We start from the raw sequence: 22,897 nt of genomic DNA on the forward strand, positions 1-22,897 counted from the left end.
ATTTTCCCAATGTGTTATGGACTGAAATCATAATAAAGAAATTGCTATCAGTACCCCGTAATGACAAAGTGATTTTAGATTGTTCTTTTTCCAATTTATTGACCCCCCCCCCAACTAATGTGTATTAGTTGATGTGGTTACTTAAAGGGGGAAATTCAGAAAACAGGAAAGGCACACACCTGTTTATATAAGGTCCCACAACTTCACTGTTCATGTCAGAGCAAAACCAAGCCATGAAATCCAAGGAACTCTCCGTAGACCTTGTAGATAGAATTGAGGGAAGATTATTTAAAAACAAATGCTAAAGAACCGTAAGTTCCCAGGACAGTGGGCTCCCTCGTTTTGAAATAGAAAAAGGTTGGAACAACCAATACTCTTACTGGAGCTGAAACTAAACTACCTGGGGAAGACAGGCCTTGGTCAGGGAGGTGAACAAGAACCCAAAGGCCACTCTAATGGAGCTTCAGAGTTACTCCGCAGAGATTGGAGAACCTGCCAGAAGGACAACCATCTCTGCAGCACTCCATTAATCAGGCTTGTATGGTAGTGGTTAGACGGAAGTCTGGCAGAAAAAAACTACATCACTCATCACCTGGCTAATACCATCCCTACGGTGAAGCACGGTGGTGGGAGCGTCATGCTATGGTGATGCTTCTCAGCGGTAGTAACTGAGAAGTTGGTCAGGATTGTCGGAAGGATGAACAGACAAAAATCCAGAGGTTCTAGAAGAAAATCCAGAGTGTACAAGAACTCAGACTGGGGTGAAAAGACATCTTTGCATCACAGCAAACCAAAGTACACAGTCAAGACAATACTGGAATGGCTTTGGGACATGTCCTGAGTGCCCCTGGCCAAAGTCCATTGTACATCTATGTTGACAAACATTTCTATGAATGTGTTTTCACTTGGTCATTATGAGGTATTGTGTGTAGACTAATGGCAGAAAACATTAACAATTATTAATTCAGTCTATAACACAACTGAATCTGGAGAAGGTGAAGGGGTCTGAATACTTTCCAAAGTCACTGTAAGACCAAACATGTGTATAAACCTTTTAAAGAGATAATCTAGCATTGTACACAACAGCATTCTACATTTTTTTAAGGACACTTCTATGTACTCTTTCCAGTCCAGCAACCTCAGTCTTAACTTCCATAACATTAAAATGCCACTACAAAGTCAGCAATTCAGGATGATTCACGATAATCATTCTAAAATCTAATCAAATAAACTAGTAATTGAAGCATACTGTACATTCAGAAGAAGAGAACACTAAATTTAATTTAAAATGGACATTACACTGGCCTAGAGAAAAGCCTAGTTGCTTCCTAAAGTCTCCTCCTTCAACAGAGACTTTCATAGGAGCCCCTTGAGGCTGGATTTTCTACATCTACTAAATGAAAGCTCTGTTGAGAATACATTCAGTCTGTCCCGTGACACATCCTTCTAACTTGTTCTTTCTCTGGGTCATCTACCCTATGGGTAAACTCTGTGGAAGATATCATCCAATACCCTCACATAAACAACTCGGAAGTTCAATTAAGTGGTATAAATTCCAACTGCATTGGATGTGGTCCAAGATATTCCCAAAATGCAACTCCTCCATGCATCATGAAGGCAGACCAAACAGGGAATCATTTTGTGTGAGCAGAAGTGAAGTCTTTGACAGTTAGCGTTCCTTTATTTAGCAAGCGATTACAGAAAGCAGTTGAGGCATAGCTGTGGTTTTGACATCCCAACATCATCCTCTGTCGTGGCTGCAATGGAAGTGAAACCCTCAACTCGCTGAGAAGCTCGAACTGTCAAGAAAGACCTCCGCAATACATACAAGTCTGCCAGTCCACCTTCAGGCCTAATAGCCCAAAACCTGGCAAGTCGCCAAATCAAGTCCTGCTCCATCTCATCTGATACACGCCGGCCAACAGTGTTGTCCTTGCTCAGCCTTGCCTCCTGGGACCTGAATCACTTCTCCTTCCCCCGCTCCTCAGTGCTTCCTCAACAGTATATATGTGAAGAGCACCACCACGCCGGCGGTCAGAGCAGCGATGACACACTGGTGGATGGTGATGACCGTCTCCAGGGTGTGGATGCGCTCCTCCATGGCGCTGGTGTGAATGTAGTCATAGACAGAGGCGACGATGCTCCACACGGCCCAAATGGCGTCCACCAGTGCCTTCATGGTGGGGGAGACCATTGGGAGGGCCGCAGGGCGCCGCTAGAGCTGGACCCCAGCTGCATCTGCTGCCCACAGGCCACACTACACTGCTTCCCCTGAGGGAAGAGATAAAGGCACACACAAGGCTTAATATGTTGATCTTGGACCGGGAGAATGAAACAGTAAAGTGGCATGCTCTTTGAGACATAGTATTCCACACGGGTGATATCTGTGACTGTCCTGATAATTTATCAATATCCAAAACATGTTATGAATATTATTTTTTTCTATGGTACCCTTCTCATCTTTCTGTTGCCTAGACTACCCACCAACAGCATGCTGAGATAGCCTGCTGGTTCCTCCCGGCTTTTCTCACCATCGTCAGGTAAGTAAATAACGGACATTGCAATGGAATAATACGATTCTTGTGTTTGTGACAATTGATTGTTCACCGCGAGAAATGCATTCTGGAGGGGGACCGCGGGAGGAATTTAAATATCCTATGTGCGCAAATCGAGGCGCCATATTTCTTACCTAGCTGCAATGGCCTTGTAGGTAATGACACTTCAAATACTGAACAAGAGAGGATGGGTCGGATAAAACAATAGCTCGGTGAAAATGTACATAGTTAATCATAGCTTTATTAAAACAGCATCATCAACTTCTTCGGTTGAACTCGGTTGAAAGTTCGCGAGCCACATACTACGGGACAAATACGCACATAATGATTAATACTCACCAAGGGATTGCCAACGTTAAGTAAATGGTAGTTGGAATAAGAATGAACATCCGTGCCGCTTAGTTTTAAGAAAATTATTATACAGTGTTTAGAATAAACCGGTGGCGACGTCTCCGTGTAGCGACTGTGACAACTACTGCGGTGTAAGAGCGTCATTACGCACAGAATTTAGGGCGTGTTGTAATCTATTCGTTCTTGTTACTACAATATTTTGTTCTTATATCCTTAGAAAACAGCTAAAAAAAATACTATACTATAAAATACTATAATTCCACTACAACCTTGTTCACCGGTAGCATATGTTATAGAAGCATGTTATTTATATAAAAAATACATCCAAACTAAAAAGTAATACATTCTCACTGTACGGTTTAATTTTTTTGTAGCGATATATATTTTTTTTAAATGCTTGATCCTATCAAGATCTATATTATCTCTAGGCCTATAAAACTACGATAAAAAATGTTTTGCCACCAGGAGTCGCAACACACCACCGAAAGAAGTGAGAGCAGAAGAAACATGATCTAAGGTAATAATCAAATCATAATACAATTGCCTAGTCCTGTTACCATCATGAATATTTTCCATCCCAATTGTTTCTTAATAACGGCCACTACATGTTTACACTATGTCAATTTGCCAAATACATGTAATTAATAATTCATTTAGTAATGAATATACAAAACCACAGGAATATGTCCAATTCTCTTTCATTGGGATATGTATGTCCATTCCATCAATAAGTAACCTATCACAATATAAGTGAAATCACTGCCCTATACCTTGGCAATGGAAACCTATAACTTGGAGCCAAGCCGAAGTGACGCGCTCAAAATAACCAGGTTACCACTAGCAGAAGTCCATTTTGGGGAGGTCCCAGCACGAGGGCGCAACACCATATAACAAAAATCTTTCCAGGTCTTAGCGATGTCGTGGTAATATAACCTACATCATGGCAATAACCTCAGCATGTCCGTTTCAAGAATGGATCTTTTGAGGACCGTCGGCGGTGCGTGCGCACCAGGGTCGCACAGTGGAAACATTGCATTTATCTATTTCAAACAGGCTTTGGGGAATCACTGGCACGGTGGCACGAGTGCTACACTGTTGCGTCTGGCTTCTTTTTGAAGAAACATCATTCCCAGATATTTCAAAAAAAGAATTTGCTGCAATTTGTCCCAAAGGATAATCTTTCAAAATGTGTGGATCGTGCGATAGCAGCATAACTGATCAAAAAGAAGGGCGGCGGTGGTATGGTGAGCAGCACACAGCGAACTTCAACTCCATACGCAGCTCCATTCTCTTGCATACAGTCCTCATCAAGTGAGGGTCTCGCGCTAGGCTATGTCATCTTGCTGACGGAGGGATGCGGACAAGACATCACGGATCCTACGGCGTTGCGCGTTTATGGTGAAGAAACATGTTTGTGGCATACATTGGAGAACATCAGGTAAAGACAACCAATGTAAGCTCACTTTGAATAGCCTATAATGGTTTTAGCTATTCATGAATTGATTGCGCTTTCTTGTCTGGATACGAAGTAGTCTAGAAAATTGGGGCAATTAATTTGTGACAACTACGTTTTTTAATGTGATATAATGATATACCACACCTGCATTTTGATAATGTTATGCATTATTATGCATTTATTGTATACTTTATGTACTTTTATAAATCTAGCTTAAGTGAAATGTAATTCCTCAAACAACTAGGTTATTGAGTGCTCTGAAATAAGTGTGTGCCAGAGGGTGGGTCTTTGCGGGCAAGGTGAGTCCTCATTCATTCAACTGGCCTACAAAGTCCCAGTTTCTGGCTCATGTGACCAACAAGTTCAGAATTTAGTTCACTTGGATATACAAAGTAGTTTCTGTACTTATAAACTATTATGCACTAATGCTATTTGGGAAGACATTCCCAAATACATTGGGAAGACTGATCAGAACTTATGCAACCAAACCACGTAACTTTGGGACATTTAAAAAAAAAAAGCCCTCAATTTATGAGCTTCAGAGGAATTTGAATGTATTGCCAATTTTACCAATGTTTTGTCATTATAGTAAAATAAATCAGGGAGTTATTGATATTTAGTAGACTCGTACATGTTTTGTAAGGTGGTCCTAGAAACGATGAGTCAGCAAAAAAATATATTTATAAACGCGGTAGCCTACAACAATGATCTATTGCCCCTTTAAATAATATATAATTTGAAGTCCATTATGTTCTATTGGCTTTAATCTCTATGACAGGCCTGAATGTGCAACATTAACCATGAATATTAGAATGTAAGAATGTATCTGGGAAATAGTTTACTGTAATCTTGAAATGGTCAATGAAAAGCATCGTAATTTAAAGATGTATACAATCGGTTAAAAGCTCACTAAATAATAGTTTTATGTTGACGATTCAAGTTGAATCCAAGGGAGCGAACATTCGTTCATCTAATATGCTTAAACCAAAGGAGCGTGTTAAAGTCATAAAAGCAGCACTAAGTCAGTTACCAAATTAGTCTCGGACGTGTTTTCAAAAGCCGAATCCAATATACTACATACCACACTAATGAATTTAGCATCTTGACCCTAAACGCTTTATGTAATTAATATTAGGCATGCTCTTGGTGACGTCTACATGCTGAAATTGCACGTAGGTAAGACATCTGCTGAAGCATGTTTTAATTAAATATGAACCGAAATAATATTTTAAATTAATACATTGCAAATGATTATTGCCATATTGAAGAGTATAACCTCCATTATTTTATATCTAGATACTACACAACCATCTGATAAGAAGGAATGGGATACTTTCTTTATAAGACCATTTTATGAGTTAAGGTGGGCGATGTTCTTCTCACTCCTGTGCATTAGCACATAGAAGTCAAATTCATTTGTTTTTACAAGGCTATTTTAAGCTACAGTTGAGATAAAGCTACATTTGACAGATGTATGTCAGCTGAACTGTTTAACTATTTACAGATTCGTGTCCTATTTTGAACACTTAATTAGCTTGGTATTTAAGTGCTAAAGAAAATAGAGCTATATACTGCCCTAACATGCAAAATGCGGTAACCGCTCATGAAGAGGAAGTGAGAAAAATGTCTTAAGTTATTTTTATTGTCCAGAAACGTTTATTTTAGGCAGATCTTTGAAGAAGTGGGGATTTGTTGTTTTAGTGTAAGTACCTTTATTTTTAATATTAACCCTGACGTCTGACATGACCTTTGACAATTATACAGCTGTTGCTGACTTCTCCCATGGCATTTATATGCAACAAGTGACTTGGCAAAACCACATCAAATAGCAGTATCTGCCATTTTAATTTGATAGTTGAGTATATTTCAAATGTATTCTATTCATTAAAGAGAATACATTTGTGTTTTTAAAGAGAATACATTTTTGTTTTTACTAGGGTTGTAACTGAGGTGAAACTGCACTCCTGTGTCTTTCACTAGAGATCAGAAGCAGTTACATGGAGATGTAAGTAATACGTGTCCCCATGACCAAGCATGTATTTAATAAACTTAAAATGGCAGTAACACATTTTTGCCCAAATGAGGCATTACGGCCGTTTGCTTAGTAGGGCTGCATAATATTGCCATTTGTCAAAATCATTATAACCTGTTATATTAAGTTATTATAAGTTAATTTATGTACAGAAATAAAATAGTTACCTCAACATAAAATAGAGATACATTGCGCTACAAAATGCATTGTGCGACAAAATACTGTGAAAAGGTTTTAAACAAGCCAAAAAGTTGGATAGCATTCTATTATTGGGTGATAAAAATGACAGCATTATTAAATGGGATGGATATCGCCATAGTTCTACAAATACCTTTTAACATGTCCTAATGACACAAAACAAATAGGCCTGGACGTTAAACTCTCCAAAACAGCATGACACGACAAATCCTCCACACAGACCAGGCAAAAAGCCGCTGTGATTGTGAGAGCGTAGAGAGAGGGACTAACTGAGAAGACCTGGGAGGCTAGTAACGTGGGCCTGGTTTGAATAAGCACCATGACTATGTTAGCTATCTGGGATGTCCACCAAGAGTGCTACCGTATGCCAAGCCTTTCTCAATAGCTTTTTACATTGTTCCAGGTCCTGTCTGGCTCATCGTGTCTCGTGTAATCACTTTCACCAGACCATTTCAGTATCTAACGCGGGCTGTAGCTGGGCCTACAGTATTTGAGTGCATATGCCAAATAACTATTGTTCAAAGTACTGTATGTCAGGTCATTGAGTTTACTTATAGAATTTTCAACTTTAATACTACAATATGAAAGCCATTACAAAGGTAATGTATTGTCATGGCATAATTATGCATTTAACAATGTCTACTAATAATTCCAACCGATTGTTCTTGTTTCTAGCATGTCTGCTACAGTAAAGTTGAAGAACAAGACCAGGGGTCCTCCTTCTCAGAAACGCTATAACTCTGAACTCATTCAACCCCTTTTAAAATGTCTGCGCTAATCCCATAAAACGCTGCCATTGTAAATATACAATTCATAAACGCTGGCAGGCACTCTTGCTTTGTGTGAAATATGCGACCCCCCCAAAAAACTTTGTCTTATGTGTTGGCCGACTGACCGGCTGGTTGGTTCCAACTCTAGTGGTTGTTGTTCTGAATGATCCATCCGCATTTCTGTTCAGTGGGTACTCCAGCAGATCTTTACTCTATGTAAGAGTCAGTAAATGCCACAGTTTGATCTCACAAAGCATGGAAGGAGGCATATGAAAGAGGAGGCAGAGAGAAAAAGGCAGCAAGAAAAGTGAGGGACTTTTAGGGGCAGCTGTGTTTTATTAACCCAGTCATAATGCCCCTAAAAATCCTTATTGCTCTTGCAATGGTCAACAAAATCTCCTGTTCGAACACCAGGCTCCTTCGGATACAACGGCAGCCCTGTGAAATCCATTGACCACATTGCCAAATCTCCGAAAGACGTTCAGAGAGTCTCGGAGCACGTTGGAGGGCATTGAAAGTTGAATGCTTCTTTGTTATTTCAAACCGGAGCATTTAAATGTTACGGGATGTCATCCGGGTGCATTCCTAACTCGTCCATTAGAGCCATTACTAATTAATCAGATAGATCTAGTTAGATGCTTTGCCTTTCAGAGGTTCTTCAACAACATTCGCTACTTGTCCAAGGTTGAACGTTACCGGGCGTGAGATGGGTGTTACTGTTAGACAGCAAACTTTGCCTGGACAGGATGAAAGTCATCTCTATCTGCGCTAATGTACCCAGCAGCTAGGGATATGATTATCTCTTTTTATGTGCACACCAGTCCTTCAGCGCCTTTGCACCAAGGGCCAGACAGAGGGACAGATAGACAAGGGGAGGATTCTTATCCGGGTGGGGGTTGGGGTTGAAGAACTATCTCATAGAGGGCACCGGCTGGAGGAAAGGAGACTGAGAGGAACGCTCCGCTTTGGGAGTGAGTCATTGCCTTTAGTCTATTGAATGAGTTTCCTCTTGGAGTATTGGAACCATTGGTCACTGTGAGAATCCTCCATCCTCCTTAACCCAGTCAGAGAGGGAAGGGAAGGGAAGTGTGGGGGCCCAGTTGGCTTATGACTCAGGGCCACGCACCACACAAAGCAAGGGGGAGGGCGGGAGGAATTACTCATCACAGCATGTGGAATCTCATACGGCTATCACAGGACAGACCCTGTGCTTCCCCTAAGGCTCCAACACTCTGTAAACGGTTGTTCCTTAGACCAATGCTGAGGCTGGTGTCTAAAGTATGCCAAGGGCTATTAGTTTCCGTTGAAGAGGAACAGACCAGAGTAAGATCTTCCTGTATAAAGAGCCTTGCAATAACTTCACATTCTATAAGAAAATTGTGCCCCCAACCTCACTGGATGAATTTGGGTTTTAAATTGCTGCAAGTTGGTGCAGGTTTGCAGCTTTGAACTTGAGCAGAGGAATTAAGCATTGCATGCTGTCAAAATCTTTCATCGACAAAGTCGTTAAGATTTTGGAAATGTCTCTGATTACTATCTAGGGTGAGACGAGGGAAAATTGGGCAGTTTAAAGTCCAGTTCTTCTCTGGAGTGGAGATGGTTCTCCGTCATCGGACGAGAACTGTTATAAAAAAAAACAACGCTTTACTGAGTGATAAAAAAACACGATCAGATAGTAGCTGAGTGGTGAGAGAGCTACCTGCATGACATGCACTATGAACTCTATGTAAGGGCCCATTCTAGCGTGAGTCCCCAGACCTGAAGACACTGAGCTGGGGTGAGTCAGATGTTGACAGATGGCCATCGATGGAGGGCTTCTTGGCCAACAGGTATAGCTGGTGTGTGTGTGAGTGCGTGTGTGTGCGTGTGTGTGCGTGTGTGTGTGCGCGTGTGTGTGTGTGTGTGTGTGCGCGCGCGCATGTGTGTGCGCGCGTGTGTGGTATTATGTGCTTCTGGAAGGGGATTTTGGTGTGTGTGGATGTGTTTGTGTGTGTGTGTGTGTGTGTGTGTGTGTGCGAGTGAGCACGCACGCGCATGTGTTGGTGGAGGGGGGTGGCTATTGCGCAATAGATGACTCAACAGTAGGGAGGGGCACACCCGTGGGACGAGCCCAGGCTCCCCTCACTGGTGGCAAGGGCCCAGCTCCCACTGAGGGTGCCATGATTAGGGTGTGGGCCTAACTGACAGAGCTTCCACCTCGGAGGAGCCGCTCAAATCCCTCACAAAGACACCGCCACAAAGGCGGAGAGGCAGGACGAGAAAGTGGAGCAGACAACCCCCCACCCCCCCCCCCCCGCTCCTCCACCGCATCCCCCTTTAGAAGCTCAACCCGACCCGATTTTAACCGACCGGCCTGTGAGGGGCTGAGACCTGGGACCGTTTTGACCGGACATCTCTGAGTAGAAGTGCTGATCCAGGATCAGTCCCCCACCTCGGTCCATTCAGGGATCGTCGTTTGGATCTGAAAGGTCCTGTGTATCCCAGATCAGCCCTCCTGCTCTGAGCTACATTATAACAGAGAGAACTCAAAGAACCCCTTAACTGTGACCTAATTATATGTTAAACCGGAACTTAAACAAATCAAAAGTACTTTAACAGTGGGCCACTATTGGAACAGCCTTTGCTCCATATACTCCTATTGTAAACAACTAAGACACAGGCCAATTATGCACAATGGGCCAACGTTTGAGGAGTTCGAAGATCAAGCAAGTACTCCTCCCTTCTTTCCCGTTTTTTTCAAACAAGTCTGCTGTCTATTTTTATCTCAGTCACATCTTTTGACTTATGGCTGTGTACTCTAATGCTGCTCTTCTAGGGGCTCTTTAACCCTTCCTTTGCTTTATTTCGTATGGACCGAAACACCAAGTTGCTTGTTGGCGTTTGGCCTTGTGTGCTGTGGTCCTGACAAATGGATTGAAGGCAGAGGGCAGGCTGATGGGCAGGACTTTTGCAGTGTTTGCCGTGCTGAGTTTTTTAACGTGTAAGCATTCTTCATATTCAATGTCAGAGATTTTTTAGTCGCATATGGTGAATATAGATCCTTTAAGACTGAAGTGGTCCAGTTTCAGAGAAAATGTCCTTGTTGAGCACACATTTTTGGAAATCATTCTGACACTTTTCTTCACGACTTGTCCTCGCAGTCCAGCTATGGTTTGGGTGCTGAGAGATTTGTAGTCGTTTTTGGCCAACATGGGGGCAATGATGCGTATTAGCAAACCTTGCTGGCTTTCTTAGTTCGCATTGCAAAACTGGGGGGCCCCAGTGCACATTGTGGAACGATTGTGAACACGTTGTTCCATTGGGCGTTTGGTCTTTGTCTGATGATGCTTCAGCTGTGAATTAAAATTTCAAAGTAAACTGCTTTGGCAGGAACACACAAAACCCCTTTTACTCAGTTACTGAATAGAATACTTTTTATGTAAAAACAGACTTTCGCTAACTAAGAAACAAATGCTCATTCGTTGAAATCTCTGCCCGTAACAAAGCAAAGGATAAAGAAGTGACCCTCTCCAGTGGTCTCGGGCAGTCTTCTTAAGGAAACTAAGTGGCTGGTGATTCTAATGAGATTTCCTAGCAATTCAGGGGTACTTGTGAGTTCTCTCAGCCACTCAAGAGCACAGCGTGAAGTTGAATTTTGAAGACCCACATTCTCGGCCTGTCTACCCAGCCTGCCTCCGGTAATAGGGAAACATGACCGCAAGGGGGAAATCCACCGTACTCAAAAACCCTCTAACATGACATTAGAAAGGTTATCCGCTCCAAACTATCCAAACTGTCAATGGAGCTCCCTTGAATAGCTGCAAAAACATGATCGCTGCCTTTGGTCTTTATGTTGGCAAACCATCTTGAAGGCAAAGAATTATCCATTCATAGTCTGTTTTTCGGGGGAAGTCAGTGTGTAGCACAGTTCTACAGACTACAGGGCGAACAAAGGGCTGTTTTAATTTGCACCTAGATTGATGTCTATGGAGCACAGACCTCAGAAGATCTTTGCCCAGCAGATAGATATGTGACCTCTTGTTCTTGGAGCCCCTGTCTCATTCCTAGCTTTGGTCTAGCCATCCTTAGAAAACAACAGGAACATATTTTCACATATCTTTAACATGTGTAACTGAAAATCCAATTTGGTTTCACAACACCTTTTTTCTTTGGCGGAAAGCATCTTTGGTTGATCCGAGCCTTTGTCTTGGCCAGTTCCCTGTGTACATAGCCCTGGGAGATGAGATGCGTCACACACTTTGTTTGACGATGGTTTTGGTCATGTGAAGTCTTGGGTTGACGCTGGCATACATCCCTGCCTGTCTGTTTAATACGCCAACAATGTAAGTAGGAATTTTCTATTTTCCTTTTTCCCTTTTAGTTCCTAGGGGAGACAAGGTCCTTCACAGTAGTCTAGGTGCAAGAGACATTTCAATCTTTGTCTTTGGAAATGAGAGACTTGTACCCAGACTACCTAACATAGCATTTCAGTCATTTAGAAGTCAATCTTATCCTAAGCAACTTACTTTTAGCGCATCCATTTTAAGATAGCTATGTTGGACCACCACAAAACCCAGTAATAGTAAGTGCATTTTACTCAGTGAAGGAGATTTCAAAAAGTAAAAAAAAATATAAACACTACCGTTCAAAAGGTTGGGGTCACATAGAAACGTCCTTGTTTTCCATGAAAACATACATGAAATGAGTTTGAATAGGAAATATAGCAAAATGAACAGGAAATATAGTCATTCTCAAGATTAGAAATAATAATTTTTCATTGAAATAAGAATTGTGTCCTTCATACTTTGCTTTTGTCAAAGAATCCTCCATTTGCAGCAATTACAACCTTGCAGACCTTTGGATTCTAGTTGTAAATTTTTTGAGGCAATCTGAAGACATTTAACCCAATGCTTCCTGAAGCACCTCCCACAAGTTGGATTCCCTTGATGGGCACTTCTTACATACCATAGGGTCATGCTGCTCCCACAACAGCTCAATATGTTTGAGATCTGGTGACTGTGCTGGGCACCCCTAATTGGCCTGACTTAGATTCGTCCATCCATAATACTTTTTCCCCCAATCTTCCTCTGTCCAATGTCTGTGTTCTTTTGCCTATAGTATTGAGACATTGAGACTGGTGTTTCGCAGGTAATATTTAATGAAGCTGCCAGTTGAGGACCGGTGACATGTCTGTTTCTCAAACTAGACACTCAAACGTATTTGTTCTCTTGCTCAGATGTGCACCGAGGCCTCCCTCTCCTCTTTCTATTCTGGTTAGAGCCAATTTGCATGATTCTGAAGGGAGTACTACACATCGTTGTACCAGATCTTCAGTTTCTTGATAATTAAGTTCTCAGAACAAGTATAAGACTGATGACCAGGGACGTTGCTAGGCATATTTTAGGAGATTTTAAATATTAATTAGCCCCCCCTAAATAAATCAGTATATCAGTCAATATACAGCTCTGGGAAAATATAAGAGACCACTGCACCTTTTTCTTTCCTTTCCAAAAAAGTTGAAAAGGAAAGTTTTGGTTGAGGAACAGAAGCGTTCTGTTCCTCACTCAAAACCTTACTTGTTGACTTGTCATGGAAATTACTATTTGCATTTCGTGAAATTAGACTTGCGTTTTTTTGTTTACCCGAAGGCAAGAAAGCAAGCTACAACTTTCTAGTAGACACTTCAGAGAAGACTAAGGTCTGTCATCTGTCATACAAATAAAAATAAATTCTAATGTAATTCAACAAAATATTAAGGTGGCCAATAATTGGGGGTTGTATTTCTTTAGCAACAACACTAACGAACTACTGAAAATATGAATTTCCCATTAATGAAATGCTAACAAAAATGTGTTTGTCACTAAGCTAATAATCATAAAGAACACAGTTGCAAAACTGTGCGTGTTTCACAGATTCATGTTTGTTTGGGTTTGAAGGTAACGTTGCAGCATATTCAGTTCAGAGGAAGGGAGATCCGTTTGTTAAATGTTTCTTTTTTAATTATGATAAAAAATGTATTACTTTATTCCGAGGTGAATGGGCTAATGACTAAACCTGTTTTTGAAATGATTCAGAGAAATCTCTCTTAGAAACAGAATATACTGTATGTCGATGCTAATTTAATATAAACTATAGCTGACAGGAGTTTTTTGGCTACATAGTACAGCCGTTTTTGTGACTTTTGTTGGTGTTGGATGAATGAAGATAGAGTGGACTGAAATGTTTCTATTTTGATCAAATTTAAGTCATATTAGATCAGTGTCTAACACAAACTATGAGATAGGTATAGTTTTAGCCAACCTTGACCAAAAATGATCTTGTTTTGATCATTTCACACCCGTTGGCACTCTAAAAATACATGATGAAAATATGTTTTGGGGAGTATGCCCAGACCCCCCCAAAACGAGGCTTAGCCACCCCCATCCATGATTTTCTAGTGACATCCCTGCTGACGACTTTCAGATGAAAGTTCTACGTTTCTGGCCATTTTGAACCTGTAATCAAACCCACAATTGCTGTTGCTCCAGATACTCAACTAGTCTAAATAAGGCCAGTTTTATTTAACAGTTTTTAGCTGTGCTAAAATAATTGCAAAATAATTTTCTAATGATCAATTAGCCTTTTAAAATGATGAAACTTGGATTAGCAAACACAACGTGCCACTGGAACAGAAGACTGATGATTGCTGATAATGGGCTACAATAATAATGGGCTACAATAATAATGGGCTATAATAATAATGGGCTACAATAATAATTTTGCAACATTAACAGTGTTTTTCAATTTGATGTTATTTTAATGGACAAAGAATTACATTTGCTTTCAAAAACAGACATTTCTAAGTGACACACAAACTTTTGAAAAATGTATTGTTTTTATTTACAGTTATACAAAATAAAAACAGATTGATTTACTAATCTTAACTTATTCCACATTGAAATCCTAAAATATCCCAGACAATATTTTTTAACACCTTCTAGAAGCAGTGATTCTCATTAACTTTGGAATTTAACTTACCTGAAAATTACTAATTCAAACATTTTGAATAGAGAAAATTACTAATTTTCAATGACTGTTTTGTATCACTGTGTACTGCAATGAGCATGGAGAAATCCACAGAATTGTCTGAGAAGGTCAGGCACAAGTTGTAGCAAAGAATTGACAATCTAAAAGCTCCAAATCCATCTTCAGAGACCATAATGTTTCTGTTTCCATCATGTAATCAAGAGGTTTAAGTTTCATGCCACTGTAGCCAACCTCCCTGGACATGACCCCAAGAGAACGTGATAGAAGATCACAGTGAAGGATTGTCTGAATGGTGGAGAAAGCGCATTGATCAACTACTACACATATTCAAGCGGACCTTAAGACATAAGTAACAACAGTTTCAGCTCACACCATCTGTTGCCAACTCAATGAAAATGTTCTGTAGGTAAGAGACCTAGGAGGACCGCACAACTGAGACAGACAATAAAGTCAGACTGCAATTTGCCAAAACACCTGAACATCCCACAATCCTTCTGGGGCAATCTCCTGCGGACAGATGAAACCAAATTAGAGCTTTTCAGTAAAGCACATTCCCTATGTTTATAGAAAACAAAATGAAACCTTCAAAGAAAAGAACACCTTCCCCCACAGACAAACATGGAGGAGGTACAGGGATGTTTCAGGGTTGCTTTGCTGCCTATGGCACTGGGTGCCTTGAAACGTCTGCATGGCATTATGAAATGGACTGCAATGTTCCAGCAGGACAATGTTCAACACCCAACACACTTTACAAAGTAGCTAAGAACAGTTAAAGACAAAATTATTTTCTGTGCTGAGGTAGCCAGCAATGAAATACAGATCTAAATACCATTGAAAACCTGTAGACAGATCTGAAAACAGCAGTTGGGAGACACCCTTTAATCTGGGAGAACAAGAGCAGTTTGAACAAGAAGGTTGGGCCAAACTGCCAGTATAGAAGTGCAGGAAGCTCATCCATGGCAATTGGAAGTACCTTATTGCCATTATTTTGGCCAAAGTCAGTGCTACCAAATATCTAGGGAGTCAATAATTTTGTCATTGCCATTTCCGTTAATTTTCTCACTTGAAAGTACATACATTAGCTTCTGAATTGAAAAGGTATTATGTGTTATGTCAGCTGTAAACAATTGTGGAAATCAAATACAATTGTGAATTTCTACTTATTTTTAGAAACAACTGGGACGTATTTGAAGAAAATGCAAGGGTGCCAATACTTTTGGCCACAAAACAAATAAGACACACACACGTATATACATAAAAACTCAAGTAATTTAGCAAAAGGAGCAATTAGGGTTAAGTGCCTTGCTCAAGGGCACAGATAAATGGACACCATGTCAGCTCAGGGATTCAAACCAACAACCTTTCTGGCCCAACACTATAGCCACTAGGCTACCTTTATTATAAACTGTGTTAAGCCCTTTTATATCTGTGGTTCCCATCAGAATGCTGCATTTGTTAACTGACTTCCCTAAGGCTAGTATACTGTAGCCATGGTGAAAACACACTTTTGAGTTTGGATATAAACCCTTTCCACTCCCTTGTAAACAAGATTACCATCTCAATGGGACTTGACAGGTTAAATAAAGGATATGGAATATACATAAATAAAACATAGACTTCCCGACTGCGGTTGACAGTGGTGTGGAGCGCGTATGACAGGGGACGGCTGGGTGAGATGCACTCCACCAGGGTCACACGCGGGCTGGGCGGAAGTGCTGCTCGTCTCTGCTCTCCTCCGGTTCAATACCGCTGCCTGGTATATGGGTCACACCGTGATTTGGTCTGTGGTGGTTTGTCGATGTGGATGTGTGTGTGTGTATGTGTGACCGTGTGTGTGTGTGAGGCCAGGCAGGGAGACATCTTTAAGTATAACACCCTGACCTGGCCCGCCCGCTTGCCTCGCTCGTGGCCGTCAGGAGAATCGGCCAGGCAGCAGGGAGGCAGGATGTTTTTGATGAAGTGGAGGGCTTTATTTAGGCCCAGGCATTCTCAGTATCTGTCACCCAACTCCAACAGATCACCGGGCGGTGTGCTGCCCTGAGGAAGTGTGTGTCCGTGTTTATTCCATCCGTGCCTGGTTTAGGTTACCATGGCTTTGAGCTGAGCCCAGCAAACTGTATATACACAGTGACACTTGCTTTACTTTCCTGAAGCTTTACAACGTTTCAACCGCTGACCTTTTTTAACATTTTAATTGAAGCACATGGGCCCGAACACCTCAACCAAACCCAGCAACCAGTGTAACGTCCTTCTGTCCCAGTGTGAGCTAGTTGATTTCATTATTAATTTGGGGCCAGGTTGAAACATGCACAACCTTTAGGTCGCTTGCTGTAATTAGCCAGCTTGACCTGGAGATAAATATTGGGTTGGTGTACCTTTCTTTTCTCTGGATCTTTGTGGAAAGCTGACTCATACAGAATCATGTGTATCTCTCCTGAGGATTAACACACAGATAAAATGGGTAATCCAGTTAGTTTAGTTTTCTTTTACTAATATCTCCACGTTCATCTTTCAGTGATCCACATGGGTTAGAATGCTTGTGTTAACCAATGAGCAGAAGGGAGAGGCGGGACCTGAAGCTCGTCAGGTGTCTCAAATAGAACCAGTTTTTACTAGTTTCTAATATGCAGGTGCATATTCAAATGAAATGAGTGCCTTAGGGAGTCCTGCTTTTACTTTCTACTAAGTTTGAGGAAGGTTACAGTTTAACTGTAATCCATAGAGTTGTTTGGATGGACTTTAAAATCCTTTTCTTGTTCTGTCCATCTACTCTGTTAACTAGAAAAGCACTTTGAATATGGTGATGATTAGGAAAACCCTGTGGTTGGCTTGTGTATTCTTGAACAATGACATAAACCTATCTGCCCTATTTAGAACGCTTTGCCAGATGGCTTCCACTGAGTTTTTCAACCTCCACCAAATAGGGAATTGCTATTGACAGCAAGTACATAACTTTCCGCCAATGAAAACATCATAGGAGCTATCTTTGGTAGCGAGTGTCTCTGCTACACTCCAAGGCTAGAGTTATGACAAGGTAAAACATTATGCTCCTTACACTAACTCCATTCCAAAACCAGATTCAATTCATACTTTTATCCCAAATGAAAAATTAACCCTGAATGGATTCATGTGCACTTGTCAAGCTACTATATATATTATTCCTATAGGCTGGGTTAAAGGTCATGAAGCATCCATTGACAGGGGGAAATGAAGACCGCACAGCTTGGAGATCAGGTTAAAGCCAGAGGACGTACTGAACGTGTGTGTGGGGGGGAGGTCATAGTTCAGCCTTAAACCTCTCTTTCCAACTAGTACCCCTTTCTCTTTTTCAAGTACCCCTCTTTGTCACGAGACATTCCCCCCAAAATTCCTTCTTTCCCTCCATCCTGCTCTTGTTCACCCCCCCCCACCCCCCCTCTGTTACACTTCATCCCCCCTCTTCTTTCTCCTTCCCCCGTGTCAGACAGGCTGTTGGTTTCTCCGTGCGTTTTGAGGCCGTGTGCTACCTGAGCTGGTGTGTGCTGTGTGTTTGTGGCAGGTCTCTGGCATGGCGCCCCGCTGATCGGTGGCTCGGAGGTGTGTTTGACATGGAGAAGGGCCCACCAGCAGCGCAGACTAACCCTGCGGAGGCCAGCTCTTCAGCTGTCCCTGCCTGCCAGGGCCTCTGCCTCCAGTCAACGTGAGTTACGACCCTCGCACAACACACACACACACACACACACACACACACACATTCGCTCAAGATACATGCTGAAACAGGCACGCATAGAGGTTAATACCCCCCCTATTAGCGCTAACAGAGACGAATACCTAAACACCTAGGATCCCCCCCACCACACACACACACACACACAGACACTTTCTGAGGCAAGACATAGGTCTACCAGAATCCTAGGTCCTCTCTGAGAAAGCCCAGTCCTGGTGGGCTCATTAAACACAGGCCATGTGGAAAGAGTACCTTTAAATCCCACACATCAAATATGGGGCCAGTGTAGCGAGGCGCTAATGTCTCTGTGGTTTTACATTTTACAGAGGCTAGGGGCTATTCACACACACACACACACTCCTCAGAGGCCACATCCACTGTCCCTCACAATCACAGTCCTTAATGGAAGGTGTCTAACATTGCTGGCATACTTATGTTCACAGAACAAGCCAGCTCATCCAGCAGCAACCTGATCTCCAGCTGCCATGATCTACGTCTATGAAGATGTGTCATGTCTGCGTCTGTGAAGATGTGTCGTGGTCTACATCTATGAAGATGTGTCATGGTCTACGTTTTTGGAGATGATTCGTGGTCTACATCTATGAAGATGTGTCGTGGTCTACGTCTGTGGAGATGTGTCGTGGTCTACGTCTATTAAGATGTGTCGTGGTCTACTTCTGTGAAGATGTGTCGTGGTCTACTTCTGTGAAGATGTGTCGTGGTCTACGTCTATGAAGATGTGGCGTGGTCTACGTCTATGAAGATGTGTCGTGGTCTACTTATATGAAGATGTGTCGTGGTCTACGTCTATGAAGATGTCATGTTCTACTTCTGTGATGATGTTTCATGGTATACGTCTATGGAGATGTGTTGTGGTCTAAGTCTATGGAGATGTCATGGTCTACTTCTATGAAGATGTGTCGTGGTCTGCGTCTATGAAGATGTGTCGTGGCCCTACGTTTATGGAGATGTCGTGATCTACTTCTATGAAGATGTGTCGTGGTCTGCGTCTATGGAGATGTGTTGTGGCCCTATGTTTATGGAGATGTGTTGTGGCCTACATCTATGAAGATATGTTGTGGTTTATGTAAATGAAGATGTGTGTTTCATTTTTATCATTTCATTTATTGTTTTCCCCATTATCGGGCAGATATTTGCGTCCAGCTTCTAGCAGGACAATGTTGTGAGAACGGTTATTGGTTTTCATAACCCCACCAGTGCTCTAGACTGAGACCCTTTTGTATTAATTAGTCACTTTAATTTGTTTTAATTGGGTTGCATTGTTTTAATTAGGTTTTTGTATTTTTATTAGGTTGCATTGGTATGAGCTGCACATTCTGCACAGCACCTCAATTCCCAATCAACACATCATGTTTTTTGGAGGCTAACATCTGGATTCAGGTCAAACATTACAGCGTATTATCCTCATGATTCATGTATTAAAAGTATCTGTCCCGGTACTTGTTTCGCTGCATACAGCCTGTAGCATTGTAACGAGCGAGCCACTCTCTCATTTTTCTTTCCTGGTGAAAACAAATGCCCCAGGAGAATACGTGCTTTGTGATTGTATAAAACATTCAAACCCAATTGCGAAGAGAACACAGCCATCCCTTTGTCACAGTTGAGGAAATTAGGTTCTCAGTTTCATGTGGAAATGCTTTTTATTTCATAACTCTACATTATATTTTTACAACAGATGTATATTTCTTTTACAACAGATTTTGGAAAGACCACCAGCAACAATTTATAAACATCACATTTCAACATTACATTTACTGTTGAATACATATATCAGTGGGTATTATAATAGAACTGGTGAGCAAGCTAATGTGTTTTTGGTTTCCATTTAGCAACTTGGGGAATTAAATCCAAATAATTAGCCTGGGATATCAGTCCACATAAAGATTCAAGTAAATTTATGTTTGTTGAACAAAAGCCACAATTCTCAGGCCATATAATAATTTCGAACAGGAACAGCCTAAACATCAACTGATAATTGATGACAATCCCTGGATCAGGTTGGACATATTTTCAAACACCACACTGGTATTTCTACAATACCATCACAGTAGTCTGCCACTTACACCGGAAGGTAACATCTGCAGTTGCTTCATCCATTTCAGGACTTAAAGGGATAGTTCAAACTTGATTCATAGTTGGGTGAAATTATGCTTAACCTGACAGTAATCTGTCGCACTAGAATCACTTTCTGGAATGCATACTGACAAAACAGCTGGCAGAATTTAGCGACTTCAAACTGGCACTGCGGAACCGCCACACCACCACTCTGTTGTTTGGCAACGAAGTCCTCGGTATCTAATGAATGCTAAGTGGCTGTATATGGAGATACATTAAAACGTCTTCTTCCTGAAGAAAACCCACAGTTCTATGGCATTTGTGAACAAAACTGACCGGTAAGCACAGGAAGTCTAGTGGATCCGTTTAGTTGCAGTGTCATGAGTGGAGGAGCCGGTCGCAGGGGTTTGAGGAAGAAATTCGTTTTATTACTGAAGTTCAAACGCCGTATTGTAAACAAACTGAGCATGGTGTTATTGTTTATTTTACTACCAGAAAACCGTAACCGGGAAAACCAAATGGCGATGATAGTTTACTTCTCCCTCCCCATGTGAGCCGCTCCGCTTAAGTCCTTGGTACCAAATGTATAGTGGAAACAAGTCTGGAGCCAACAGTAGCATAAATCAGCCCTGGTACTGGGGCAAAGCACCAGTGGAAACGCGGCACAACACCACTAGCCTTAGTTTGTAGTGTTTTGGAGAGAGTTTCCACTTGCAATACAGCTTTTGTGGTTCAGGACGCACAGTTTCAATTTGTGAATTTGGACAATGCCAATAATGCAAATTTCACCCAAATAGGAATCTAGGTCAAACTATACCTTTAATAAAAATGTTTTTATACACAGTGATTGTTTAAAAATAGCCGAATAAGCTTTGTTCAACAGCAAAACCCTATAAGAACCCAAAATATATGCTTGTCTCACGGTTTTTAAACAACATACATTTTTATGTCATTTACAACAGGCTCATATCCAGAGCGACTTACAGTTAGGGCACTCATCTTTAGAAAGTCACTGTAGGTGGGCCAGTCACAAGCAAATAGAAATAAACACTATTTAGACTCAAAACCTGGTTAAAACTCGTGAAGATTATTATACATTTTTCTTTTTACGTGACACTGCCAAAAAAACATTGGTGGCTCAATCATAAGCCAACAGCAGAAAATCTCTGGCACACTGACAAATCTGGAGCTCTGACTACAGTCAAGTGATTGAAACACTACAGTTAAAAGATAAGCTTTTGTCTTGGTTGTGTGTATGGTTTTAGTGTAGGTTGCTAGTGGTTTTTTTTGTATGTTTAGTGTGGGTGTATGTGTTTTTAGTGTGGGTTTTCAACTGTGAGGGTGTGTGTGTAAACTACGTTTTTAGTGTATATGTGTGTCTGAATATAGTAGGGTGGACAGAGGATGGAGGGAGGCGTGGGTGTAGATGGATAGCACCACTGAGTGGACCACTAAAAGCTGGTTACCTAGACTTTACCCACCCACTCAGAGAGACTGCTCTTGTCTACTGCTCCCACATGCTAAAACACTTATTGGATACAACACACACACACACACACACACAGATTGCAAAAGTTCCAATCTTATTAAAACTACATTCCAAGGCAGACTGACGAGCAGTCAGAGAGACGTGAACACATCCTTGTGTGTTGTTGCCATATGCGATGGTGATGAGCAGCGCATGACCAGAACCGGAGCGTAACGTCTTATCAGACAAAGTCGCTACTCAGGGCAGGAGGCTGATGTGTCTCAGACAGCAGTCATGAGGTCTCCGTCGCATTTGACACGCAGGGTCCCGTGGGTAAGACATAAAAACAGAGAGCTACACGCCCCCTCACACACACACACACACGCACGCACACACACACCAATGACATTCACTTAAAGGATGAGTTGAGTAGGTCCAGACAATTTGTTTCACACACTGTTGATGTGACTCCGTCAATTCACTTAATTTTGACCTCATCTGTAGGTGTTGACCGAAACATTGAGTATTTCAATGTTTTATATGCCTGTGTAATTCTGACAGTTATTTGTTTACTACCTGTTTCCTACTAAGGCCAAGTTATTTAATACAGAAGCAGCTCTCTATGACTCAACAAGAGATCATAGGTCTCATCACTGGTCCCCCTTTTTCAGGGTACTGTTCCTAAATTAAAGACATTTACTGTTAAAGGTTGAATCAGTATTGTGAAGTTTGTCAACTCCTCTTTTAACTCTTAAAGAAGTCTGATTGACTGGCTGCATGACCGGCTGCTTGACTGACCATCGGGCTGATTGTTTGACCGGTTGTTTGAATGACTGGCTAGTCACAAGGTGGTGTCATTAGGAGAAAAAGCTCCAGGCTAGTATCAGAACAGCCACACCAGAGCACTTGAAATGTAATGAACACTTATGAAACTGTACAGAGGACTGGGTTCACCTACCTCCTGATATGAAAAGACCCGCTTGTCTGTGTGGCAAAATAGGATTGAACGTGCCAGGAAATACTTCTCTACACCCAACTATTCAGGCAAATTGTGATAAACGTGTAGGGATCAAGTGAGCGAATAAAGACGTTGGAGTCAAGTGTGTATAAAGATGAAAGGCTGTGTCACTTCTCCAGTTTTACTTGAGGGGACAGCAACTTTCCTCTCACAGTAACACAAGTTGCCTCTGAAGTTCCACGGGCAAATGAATTAAGAGTGGAATTATCTTATGGAGTTACCACTTAAAGCCGATCACACGCGCACACACGCTAAGCTCTGA

The 22,897-nt window shown here is 41.6% G+C and overlaps 1 long non-coding RNA gene across 1 annotated transcript; it reads left to right on the top strand.

The window, feature by feature from the left end:
* Positions 1 to 3,853: 3,853 nt before the first annotated feature.
* On the top strand, positions 3,854 to 19,660 carry LOC105012259. The gene is made up of 3 exons (XR_828141.3): positions 3,854 to 4,344; positions 17,906 to 18,046; positions 18,517 to 19,660. It is a non-coding gene; the product is annotated as an uncharacterized LOC105012259 (long non-coding RNA).
* Positions 19,661 to 22,897: the final 3,237 nt, after the last annotated feature.

This window comes from Esox lucius, chromosome 9 (assembly GCF_011004845.1).
Source record: "Esox lucius isolate fEsoLuc1 chromosome 9, fEsoLuc1.pri, whole genome shotgun sequence".
Taxonomy (NCBI): domain Eukaryota; kingdom Metazoa; phylum Chordata; class Actinopteri; order Esociformes; family Esocidae; genus Esox; species Esox lucius.